This window comes from Polypterus senegalus, chromosome 14, assembly GCF_016835505.1.
Source record: "Polypterus senegalus isolate Bchr_013 chromosome 14, ASM1683550v1, whole genome shotgun sequence".
Classification (NCBI taxonomy): domain Eukaryota; kingdom Metazoa; phylum Chordata; class Cladistia; order Polypteriformes; family Polypteridae; genus Polypterus; species Polypterus senegalus.
In genome coordinates, this window is record NC_053167.1 from 99935541 (window position 1) to 99948900 (window position 13360).

Sequence of the window (13360 nt, forward strand, 5' to 3'; positions counted from 1 at the left end):
GTAAATGGAGAAAACTGCTTCCAGTTATGACCATTACGCGTAGAATTTCGATATAAAACCTGCCCAACTTTTGTAAGGAAGCTGTAAGGAATGAACCTGCCAAATTTCAGCCTTCCACCCACACGGGAAGTTGGAGAATTAGTGATGAGTGAGTGAGTGAGTGAGTGACTGAGTGAGTGAGTGAGGGCTTTGCCTTTTATTAGTATATATATATATATATATATATATATATATATATATATATATATATATATATGTGTGTGTGTGTGTATATATATATATATATGTGTGTGTATATATATATATATATATATATATATATATATGTGTGTATATATATATATACACTGTGTGCATAATTATTAGGCAAGTTGTATTTTTGAGGATTAATTTTAATATGGAACAAACACAGTGCTATCAGTCAATCCAAAATGTTAATAAACCTGAATGTTTCACAACGGAAATGTGAGTGTGAACATCATCAGGGGAATACATATGTGCGCACAATTATTAGGCAACTATTAGTTTGCAGATTTATTATGCAACTAAAGGAAAAATGAAAATTTTCCCATCTCACTTGTTTATTTTCATCTGTTATAGTGAGAATAATAAACAAACACCTCAAAATTTACAAATAAACATCTCTGACATTTCAAAAAAATAAATCAATCAATCAATGACCAATATAGCCACCCTTCTTTCCAATAACAGTCATAAGCCTTTCCATTCATGGAGTCTGTCAGTTTCTTGATCTGTTGACGATCAGCTTTTTGTGGAGCAGTGACTACAGCCTCCCAGACACTCTTCAGAGAGGTGTATTGTTTTTCTCCCCCGTAAATCTAGCGTTTAAGAAGTGCCCACAAGTTCTCGATAGGGTTTAGGTCAGATGAGGAAGGGGCCATGTCATTATTCCTTCATCTTTAAGGCCTTTACTGGCTGGCCACGCAGTGAGAACTTCGATGCAAGTGATGGAGCATTGGCCTGCATAAAAATCATGGTCTTTTCCTGTATCACTGTTTGAAGAAAGTGTCTTGAAAAACTGCCAGTAGGTTTGGGAGTTGATTTTGAGTTCATCTTCAATGCAAAAAGGTCCAACTAGCTCATCTTTAAAAATACCAGCTCATACCAGTACCCCACCTCCACGTTGGAGTGGAGCTCTGTGCCATTACTGATCCACAGGTCCATCCATCTGGTCCATCAAGAGTCACTCTCATCTCATCGGTCCATAAAACCTTTGAAAAAATCTGTCTTCAGATATTTCTTGGCCCAGTTTTGACGTTTCAACTTATGTTTCTTGTTCAGTGGTGGTTGGGTTTCAGCCCTCCTTACCTTGGCCATGTCTTTGAGCACTGAACACCTTGTACTTCTGGGCACTCCAGGTAGGTTGCAGCTCTGGAATATGAAAGTACTGGAGGATAATGGGTTCCTGGTAGCTTCACGTTTGATTCTTCTCAAATCTTTGGCAGCTAATTTGCGTCTTTTGTTCTCAACACGTTTCTTGCGACCCTGTTGACTATTTGCAACAAAATGTTTGATGGTTCTGTGATCACACACCAATATCTTAGCAATTCCAAAAGTGCTGCATCCCTCTGAAAGACTTTTACAATTTTTGACTTTTCAGAGTCAGTTAAATCTCTTTTTTTGGCCCATTTTGCCCGAGGAAAACTAGCTGCCTAATAATTCTGCACACCTTGATATAGGGTGTTGATCTCCATAGGCCACACCCTCCCTCATTACACAAATACACATCACCTGACGTGCTTAAATCCAATAAGCATTCAAGTTAATACAGCTTGGAGTTGGAATATACGCATTAAAAATGATGATATGGTCAAAATACTCACTTGCCTAATAATTGTGCACACAGTGTATATATATATATATATATATATATATAGCAGAATACCAACCTTGGCGGAGAAGTAGTGTGTTAAAGAAGTTATGAAAAAGAAAAGGAAACATTTTAAAAATAGCGTAAGATGATTGTTAATGTAATTGTTTTGTCACTGATATGAGTGTTGCTGTCATATATATAGACACAGACACACACACATACACAGACACACACACATACATATATACAGTATATATACATATATATACATATATATACATATACATATATATATACATATGCATATATAGCAAAATACCCGCGCTTTGCAGCAGAGAAGTAGTGTGTTAAAGAAGTAATGAAAAAGAAAAGGAACCATTTTAATAATAATGTAACATGATTGACAATGTAATTGTTTTGTTATTGTCATGAGTGTTGCTGGCATATATATATATCCGCTGCTTTATAAACGAACGCCATAGAAAGCCATCACCTTGTAAATTGTGTAATGCTTTTTTTGAACAGGTTTGATGCATGGAAGTGATCACTCGTACTGCGTTCAGTAAGTTCTCGTGAGCTGCTATCTTGTGTGATGTTGCGATGTCTACAGCTTAATTTAATGTTGTCTAAGACCCGGTACTTAAAAGTTTCTGGCTGCACTCCAGCTGTAATATGACGAAGCTGCGCAAGCTCACTTTTGAGAATGCAAGTATAGTTGTCCAGGAGAAAAGCAATCTTGCCTGAAATCAATGGCATCGTTTTGTAGGGTCTGTCCTTGAGACTTATTAATTGTCATCGCGCAGCTGAGCCTTACTGGAAATTGAAGGTATCTGAATTGAAATGGGAGATCAGAGGGTATAAAGGGGACGCGAGGAATACATTGAGTGTGGAGAAACTCTAGAGACAGTGTGTGTATTAACTTGTGGATTTTTCTGTGAGTATTTGGTGGGAGTCTGACGAAGTTGCTTCGGAAGACGGAGTTAGCCGCGGAGCTCAGCTCAGAGCGAAATGAGGTAAATGGGAGGGGATATGATGACGTGACTCCCCCAACCGCGTTAACTGTCAATCCCCCACAAACACAGTCTCTCGGAATTTGCATAAGCACACCCCTTCACCTGCAATTTTAACTTAGTTACAAAGTGATCAAAACTCTCGTTTATATCCTGCGTCCTCTCATTAAACTTGTATCCCGCATTACCCGTGGGCATGAGAAACACCAGCGGCACCCTGTCTATTAACTTAATTTAAAGTTTAGGTTTACACCTTTCTTTCTGAAGTAGCAGCACTCATTAATATGGTAGTATATGTCACTTGCTCGCTTATTGTTTCGCTGCCTTCTCAATTATATAATGTATGTTTTCTTCAGCGCGTTTTGGAGCTCTTCCTGGTTTTCTACGTAGTGCGTTGACAGTCAGTTCACATGATTACGTGGGAGGCGTGATGATGTCACACGAAACTCCGCCCCCCACGGCTTTCTAGCTGAACTCCATTACAGTAAATGGAGAAAAATACCTTCCAGTTATGACCATTACGCGTAGAATTTCGAAATGAAACCTGCCCAACTTTTGTAAGGAAGCTGTAAGGAATGAGCCTGCCAAATTTCAGCCTTCCACCCACACGGGAAGTTGGAGAATTAGTGATGAGTCAGTCAGTCTGTCAGTCAGTGAGTGAGTCAGTGAGGGCTTTGCCTTTTATTAGTATAGATGCCTAGGGAAAGTGTGTAATAATTCTCATATTTCATACATTGCCTAAAAACGCCGGGCATTATAAACAATGCCTAGGTATTCTATAGAATGCCGGCTTTTCATACATTGCCAGTAACATATACACACACAGGCAGTCCCTGGCTTACGTACAAGATAGAGACTGTAGGTTTGTACTTAAGTTGAATTTGTATGTAAGTCGGAACAGGAACATTATTTTAATAAATGCTGTTGTTGACTGACTGTAACCAAGTGCTCTGCCAATGAATGATAGAGTTTCACCTCTCTCTGACCTTTTTATTATTTCTACTTTATTTTCAATGGTGATGGTTTTTCTCTTCTTTACTGTATCACCAGCACTTGCATCAGATTTGTGTTTCAGAGACAAAAGATTAAGATGAGCTCTTCTGCACAGCACTGTACACATTATCACTGCAGGAAGGCACCCGTCGTCAACACGTCTGATGTACTGACAAGAGACGATTTCCTGCTATATATGTAACAGTACAACCAGGCTTGCTATTAAGAATGAATGGGGGTGGCGACAGGCGGTTCATCACCAGCCCACCTCACAGTCACCTCCACTACAGTAGTCTGCTTGCAGCGTCTGCCCACCGAGAACGAACACGGTGCGGCCAAAGGCGGGTATTGAATCGCCCCATTCAATAGGCAGCCATCCAATGCACACTACAACACTAACCTCCGCCGCCCCGTTCACCCACAGTGTCCTCCATTCTGCCACAACCGGGTCACCACAGAATCACCAGCCGCCCACCAAGAATGAACAGGGCATCCATATGTGGTGGGCAAGCAGTGAAATTGCCCCCCTCCAGCCTCCATCCAGCCCCCCCTCCAGCCTCCATCCAGCCACCGCTTGCAGCATCCCCAGGCTGAAGATGATGGAGCGGCAGTTACTGAGGCGCATGCATTGTAGCTGCAGCCCGCTCATAAGTCGTAGGTCGGATGTCCGTAACCTGGGGGCTACCTGTATATATATATATATATATATAAACAAATCAGAAATCCAAAACCAAAATAGTCAAAATATTAATGCCTAAATAATGTTACAGCCTCTACTTCTGTCTCTATAATGGTCAAATAAGTCACAGATGATTTAACAATATTTAATATTTATGCATAGAGACAAAAACAGAAAATTAAAAGTCAAATTCCCAATAATCAGATTAAATATTTTTCAAAATAATAGATGCTGTAACAACCAGGTCAAGACTCAGTGAAGGGGCACCACAGACAAAAAAAGCAAAATTCAATGTCCCAGCAGCTCAACTGGAGTTTGAAGAGACCTGCACAGAAACCCTGGAGGCTGTACTGCATGATTAGGGGGCCCCTTCCCCCTTGGCTCAACTATTAAAATACAAGAGAGTAAACATAAAACAGAATAATTCAACATGGAAGTACAGTGGACCCATGACTTACAAACTCAATTTGTTCACGAGGGCTGGTTGTAACTCAAGTTGGTTGTAAGTCAAGACTATCCCATAAGAAATAATGTAAATATCCATAATGCGTTCCGAACCTCCCACAGCAACACTTACATAACTTTTTTAATAAATGAAAAAGGGTTGTATAATTTGCATAATTTACCAAAAACACCAATAATTTTTCTAATGTACTAATCAAAAAGTTATAAAAAGTGCCTAGCCTACCAGAAACAACAATTTCATACTGTACTCACCATTTAAGTTGACATCTTTGGCTTGCAGAAAGGGAAGAGGAGGAGAATGAAATGGAAGGTGTTTATTGTTTGGAAGGAGCTTCCTTATACAAATCTTTTCTTTGTAAAATTGTCGAGATGGTGGATTTCAACATGCGGTACATAATAACGAGATCGGTCACACAAACGCCACTCTCATATTTCCGCACAATTTCCTTCTTCGTTTCGATTGTGATTGCTTTCTTTACCTTCGTTACCTTCTCTTCCTTTCTTAGCAATTATCAAAATAAATTATATAAATCACTGCACTGACCGAAATTACGTCCACAAACACATGTATCTGGGCTCCGACTGACGCTTAAGAACACTCTTGGCTGTTTTTTTACAATTGCACAAGCGGAAACACGTGACCGCATTCGGGTAGTAACGCAACACGTTGGTCGTAATTCAAAACAAAAATTTTGGTCGTAAACCAAGTTGCTCGCATGTCAGGCCGGCCGTATATCGAGGGTCGACTGTAAAAGTATTAACATTCAACTAATAAAATACTTAAATGAATTTGATAAAAAGAACAAAAAGAAAACACATTATAATAAATAAAATGGGCAAAAAAGGCAAAAATAAAGTAAAAAGTAAAACTAAAGGAAGAGCAGAACCCCAGTAACTTCCTAATACCTTTTGTTTGTTATGGTTCAGCCAGGGTTATTGCCTGGGTTATTAGGACACGGATGGTGTCCTGAGGTATCTCCTCACAGATCTGGTTTAGGGCATCACTGAGCTCCTGTACAGTATGAGGTGCAACCTGGCGGCATCAGATTGACCAAAACATAATGTCCCAGATGTGTTCTATTGGATTTAGGTCAGGCGAGCGTGGGGGCCAGCCAATGGACACAGCAAATATTCTGGTGATGACACGTATTGATGTGCCATCCTGGAGAAGTTGGACTACCTGTGCAACCTCTGTAGGGTCCAGGTATCTCCTCATGCTATCAGTAGTGACACTGACCATAGCCAAATGTGAAACTAGTGAAAAAACAGTCAGAAAAAATGAGGAGGGACAAACGTCAGTGGCCTCCACCTGTTAAACCGTTCCTGTGTTGAGTGTTGTCTCATTGTTACCCCTCTAGTGCAGCTGAAACTGATTAACAACCCCCTCTGCTACTTAACAGACCAGATCAATATCCCAGAAATTTCATTGACAATGAAGATATACTCTGATTAAAGTGTTCCTTTAATTTTTTTGAGCAGTAGTTATGCCCAAAGAAATATTTACAACAAAGGAAAGTACTTTACAGTTCCAAGAAGAAACTTCACATTTACAGTACCCATGTACAGTAACAGATACAGGGGAACAAGACCCAGTTACTATGGGTACAGAGGTACTAATACAAACTGATATAAAATCTATAATAGTAGAGATTACTATAGATTGACAAACTACAGATACTTTGAAAATCCTCAAATTAGGGAAACACAAGAATCAAGTGAATCTTATTCTTATAAAGCAAAGGTATTTTTCAGATGGGCTCAGATCAAAGTGCCCTTAAAAGTAGCCAAACAAACATTACAAGGTAACATCCCAATCACAATTGCCAGACAAATTGACAATTTAATTGATCTAATAAAACCAGCATATGGTGATAAGACAAGTGTGAGAACTGATAGAGGCAAATGCCAAAAACTGGGAAGCAACAACTTTCCAAATATTTGAATGAGCATTATGTAAATACACTAACAGAAATTGAGAAAGGAATTGAACAGATCATTTCTGAATATATGCAGTAGCATAAATGCTAGCAGCCTGCCAGGTTAAAGAATAGATATAAATATACAGAACAAAACACTCTGATAACTGAACTAACTAGTAAACTGGACAATCTACAGACTGATTTGACAAAAAAATATCAACAAAAACAATTACAGTTTCAAACCCAAATGCTCTTACAAGAGACACTGAAGCTAATTTAAATAATACAGAGAAGGGAACCTTGACATCTGGACCAACAAGTTCCCCACAAATTCAAGCTCAAGCTATTTCAAAACTTACTCTGACATGGGCACAAGTTGTAGCAAAGAGCCCTTCACAAACCCCACAGGATATAGAAATCATGGTACGTTCCCAAGGAACCTAGGATAGAAACAATCCAGCCAATGCTACAACCTCAAAATAAGAATTACCCTCCATTACCTCAAAGAATAATTAACAAACCTATAAGACAACAAACAGAGATAACTCCCATAAAAAACAATTAGAAATAGATCCAGAGGAATCAGAAGACTATGAAATATGTTTTTATCTGTCTGATGCACATAATGGATCTACTCCTAAAAAAATTAATTCAGTTCATTCAAAAATTAATTAAAATTCAACTAAAACAAAAACCTTTTTTAAATACAGAAACTAAAAAGATGAACAACAACAACAAACACATTAAATACAGGGAGAAAGAGAAATTGAAATTGAGGAAATAATTTCAATTCAGACCTCAGAGGAGGATAAAAGAAAAGAATCTACACGTCAAACAGAAGACACCAAAAAGCTTTTATAAATTATTTACTGAAACAAGAAAAATAAGTTTAGATGATAAAACAAAGATTTTGAGTAAGAAAAAGATAAACAAATACAAGTTAAAAAAAAACACATCTATAATACCTATAACAATACAGAATAAGGAACAACAAAAAATTGGGGATATAACGATACATGCTCCTCCAGAAGACTTGGAAGATATAAACGTTAATCTAACCTTGGACCCTGATTCAGAACAATTACAGGTAGACAAAGAGACAGGAAAACTATTGTGATCAGATTTAGATATTCCTATGGAGATTGAAGTACATTCTAACCAAACACGAGTAAAGAAACAAATAACTTCAACAGCAACTAATCCAGAAGCATTCTTAATTGACTTTGAAGGCATAGCAACTCCATCTACAATAGAAGAGACACAATAACCCCTTAAATCACAACAACAACAACCCACAGAACCAGAATCTAATGTAACATTTTATCCTACAAATCATGGTATATCAAAAAGAAAAAATGTGGAGTGGACTCTGGATGTTAGAAAAACTAACATAATAATGTGGGACTCTAATTTAAAACAAATAAATGGACATCATCACAAGAATTTAGAAATAGATTTTTATCATGGCACTAGAATTGCCAATTTTATATATACTGTATCTTCAAACATCAAGATCAAGCCACCAAATAACAAAGTCCATAGGTATAAACAACAAAGATGTTTTATATGCAGAAACCATTATCAGACAAGTTCAGTCTACGCTCGGAATTGCATCCAAGATCTTTCCTAGAGCAACCATTATGATATAGGAGTTAAATTACTCAATTAGTTAACACTGAAACAACAAATGATTTTGGAAGATTTCATAAATATGTAACTCAAAATACAAATCACATTTCTAAATTACCAGATGAACAATTGGATTGAATACAGTACATTGGACCAGATCCACAGCACAAAACTTCTTTGGCTTAAAGCTTTAAGCTATACATAGATAGAGCAAAAGCATTACAACAAAACAGAAATAAAAAATAACATTTTAAACCTTTCTAAATGGTTCATTCTAACCAAACCACAAGAATCTCTTTTATCTAAAGACCTAACTTTTGTATCGACTCCAAAAACAATTAATAAACCAATGGACAAAACAATAACAGAATTATAGCAATTTCACATAAGGATCAAAATAATAGACTATTATCAAGACAAACAAACAAATATACAAATGCCCTTTTATCCTAAATCAAATTGGACAACTGAAGATAAGAATATCGATTCAAAAGTGAAAAGATTCATAGCTGAAAATATATACAAAAATCAAGCAAATCCCTAATAGCTTCCGTCACAACAAAGACAGCGTCACAATACAAAAAAGACAGGCCTTGAAAGAACTGCAGAATTTACAAAATATAATAATAAAACCAGCTGACAAAGGAAGTGTCATAGTATTAATGGACACTGAAGATTATGTTACAGAAGTAACCAGACAACTAGAAGATAAACAATACTATCAAAAACCTAATTCAACCACTATATAAGAAAACACAAAACCTAATATGCAGTATCTTATAGTGGATAACATGTTGAAAGACAAGATAATAAATTATAAACAAGCAGAATTTTTAAAAGAACCGAGAGGACCAAGAGCAAGGAGATTTTATATTCTTCCCAATGTCCATAAGGATCAAAAAGATTAGACACAACAAGGTTGTCCCATTGTGTCAGACTGCAATGGTGAAACCCATAATATAGCTACATACATTGATTTTGACCTTAACCTCTTATCCCAGCTACATGAAACTTAGATTAAAGACACATCACATTTCATTCAGAAAATCAGAACAGTTACTGTAACAACAGATACAGTACTTTATTATTTAATATAGATGTCAAAAATCTATATACTAATATAGATATTCAACAATGGAATGCAGGTTATTAAAGAATGGCTAAACTACTATCCACAAAAGAACAGACCTGACAAATACATTCTATATTTATTAGCCCTATCATTAACTAAGAAGGACTTTGTTTTCAGCAATCAATTATATTTGCAGACCAAGGGTATAGCTATGGGGAGATGTTTGCCCAGGCGTATGCCAATTTATACTTAACCAGTTAAGAACAAGAAATCAATGCAACTTTGAAATATAAACCAAAACTATACCTAAGTTATCTAGATGACATCTTTGGAATTTGGGACTATGGACTGTTAGAATTTAATAAATATTTACATAAGATAAATACCCAATGGGAAAATATTAAGTTAACAGCTAAAATTACTAATATCTCAGTTCATTATTTAGATACAGAAATAATAATAAGAGATAATAACAAACTATAGACTAAGGTATACTTTAAAACAGCAGATACACATGCAGTATTGCATGGGGACAGTTTTCATCCAGTACATACCCATAAGGATTTGCTCATCAGAATTTCAAAAATCTACTAAAATACTTTTCAAAGCTCTTCAAACTAGAAGTTATAGTAGAACACTACTTAGAAATACCTTCAAGATTTACCAACATCAGCAAACCAGAGAAAAACAAAAAATTATACCTTTAATTTGTACATATAATAATTACAGTAAAGTAACAAATAGGATTATCAAGAAACAGTACACAAAATTACAACAGGATTATACTGTCTTTAAAAGCCGCACTCTGGTTGCGGCCTACAAGAAAAACAAAAGTCTGACGGATCTCTTAGTAACCAGTAAAATGCAATGAACAAATAGAATGATTACAGATAATCTCAGTAAACAATATTGGGATTCTATAGGACAAATAAGAAGTAATCAAATAAGATTAAACAAACCTATTATTCAACATAACTACATGGACACAGAGAACTGTGTATATCATATCAAATGCAAACATTGCACAAAACTATATATAGGTGAAACAAAAAATAAACTGAAATGGAGAATTTATCAAAACCTTGCCAACATTAGAACAAACAAAATAAGAACACCTTTAACTAAACACTTTAACTATATAAGAACATAACATTTTACAACTGGAATCCTAGAATGGATCCATACTGGAATAGAAGAACTAGGAAATATAAAGAAAAACTATGGATGCACAAAACTCAAACAAAATACCCAAAAGGTTTCAATCTAATAACTTAAACAGAAAGATATATCATCTCAACTAAGACAAATCAAAAGCAGAGCAAAAAAAAAACTACCTGTGACCTCTGGGCAGTTAGGCCTAGTTAGAAAAGGCGTCAAACTCAGATATACAAATACTTTTTGTACTACAAAAGCCTAGGCCCCTTTTTTACTTCTGTGTAGGCCAATGCCTGCCTGTGGTGTTTGGGATCATGCCATCTGGGGTAAAATGTTACTTGTGGATTTTTTCTTCAGTTCTTGAGTGGACCCATTTTCATAACTCCATCCACATGGTAAAACAGTGACCCTATGCTGGCTCTTCCTCAACAATGAATTATTGTTTGCGACGATGTGGGTTCTGGCTCCACACTCCCATCTGATTTTTGGAAGCACTTGAACCCAACACCGTCGATAATGAAACCGAGTGAGCTAGTCAGTGAAGGCAAATAAACACTTGAGCAAGGGGTGGTGCAAAAAGTGAATAGTGCTTTTATTTAAAATCCAACAAAACAGGTGTTCAAATAAATAGTGCAGTTCTTTCTTCAATAAATAATCCAATAAAAGGTGGAGGTTAAAATCAATAGAAAAACACAATCCTTAAAAACCAGAGGTTAAAATCTTCTCATGGAAGCAGTCTTAAAAACAACAAACAAGCTCGTTGCTTCTTTTCTGTTAGCGTCTCTGTTAGCGTTTCTGTTAGCGTCTCACGTGCTTATCCCGTTTGGGCTTAGCAGTAGGCAAGACGCTCTCTGCAGCTGCCCTCCTCTACACACTCGAGACCTCCCGATCCCTGGCTCCGGTATGGCACTCATCCCAGTCACCGAGACTTGATTACCCCAATGGCCAGGACGCACACATTGGGGACTCCACCACCAAGCCTCCCGACTTCCGCTGTCTTTCCACGGCCTTCTGCGGCTCATCGCTTTTACCAGGTCACTCCCGCTACATGGTCGCTCAGCGGGAGCAACATCCACTCAAACACCTGGGTGTCGGCCTAACACCCAGCTTCCTCACAGCTGCCCTCGATCGCGCTCAACCTGTGCACTCTGTGAGAAACGCACACCCTACGGATCACCCCACGGCTCGCTATGGCCCAACGTCCCCTCGCTAAGCCGCGAGCGCGTCGATTATTTATTTAAAACTTGCCTTTACTCAGTGAGCTGTGGACCCGCTATACCACATTGTTCTGTTGTTGCCAAGAAAGAAGCTTGATCTTTTTGGGTTATTTGCCCTTACCAGGCAGAAAGGCATGACTGATCTCTATACACGATATATTTTTTCATACATTCTGAAGCAATGATTATTTTGTGTTAAAGACCGTAATCTTTGGTGTATATTCATAAAACACCAAGAAGGTTTATTTTGAAAAGGCCAAATCACATCTCACATTTCACATTCTGTACAGGACATCCAAATAAGTGCTATAATGGTAAACGAATGGACCTGACCAGACTTCCCTGTCCACCGTAACAGTAATATTGTTGTGGCCTGAGCTTATTTCTTCAAACTCAACATAAATTGTCAGCCTCCTCACCCTACCCTGGACAGTAAACCCTACAATGCTGCAGAAAATAAAAAATCATTTTCCCTCGTAACAACAACTCACATCAATATGTGAGGATAAGAAGAAGGGTGTAGATTAAAAATTTAACTGAAATCTTCCAAAAGGACTTATTACCACTGAGTGCATCCATTCTTCTAGTCACCCTTATTATCCTGTTTGGGAAAGACCATTTTTTCCCAGAATAGAATAATGACCTCAAGTTTATAATGTGAATTCTCATTTTAATGACATGACAAAGCACCAGAGAATCAGAGTCAGTGAGTGTTTCTAAACATTTTTAATAAACAGATGGTTGTCTCTCACCTTTATTTGCTTCAAGATCCAGCTATGCTGAAAATCATGTGCTTAGGAGATGACCTACTTCAAAAGATCTGGTTCCTCCTGCTGCATGGACATTTGACATTTGGATATCTGAAGCTTGGGACAACTGCAGCCTGAATTAAGAAGATGAATCTGATTAAAATAATGCCACATTTACATAAGAACTAGAATAGAATAGAACTTCAGAGAAAATTGTAATTAATAATGGTAATAATAATATTTTTTTCTGTAGTAATTGCACTGACTTTTGGTTGGGATGGGGGCTGTAAAGGAGTGAGGGATTTATAGAAATATGAAACATCTTACTTCCATCCATCCACCCAACAGTTTGTTTTTGAGCTTACAGTCCACACAAATTAAAAAACCAGACTGCCTTTCAAGTCATCAGAGAACCATTCAATGAAAACTAAAGTAAACCAAAAATGGATTTGACTTCAAAACGTTGTCAAGACCTTATGCAAAGAAATACAAGGAAGCTTGATGATCAGTGCAGGCTGCCAGTGTTAGGCCGGACCTCTTTACTGTTTACTCAACACTACACAGTCTAAAGCCATTTCAGTTCCATTCAGAAAGAACAATGAACCTAAGGCTACAAGATCCCTTGAGTCAATAGGAAG

The 13360-nt window shown here is 37.2% G+C and overlaps 1 protein-coding gene across 1 annotated transcript in view; it reads right to left on the reverse strand.

Annotated features, from left to right (window-relative positions):
* Positions 1-12793, reverse strand: part of LOC120514944 — a 49685-nt gene extending 36892 nt beyond the window's left edge. Inside the window, exon 1 of the mRNA XM_039735606.1 lies at positions 12726-12793. The gene's annotated coding sequence lies outside the window, so the exon portion shown is untranslated. The remainder of the gene's footprint in view (positions 1-12725) is intronic.
* Positions 12794-13360: the final 567 nt, after the last annotated feature.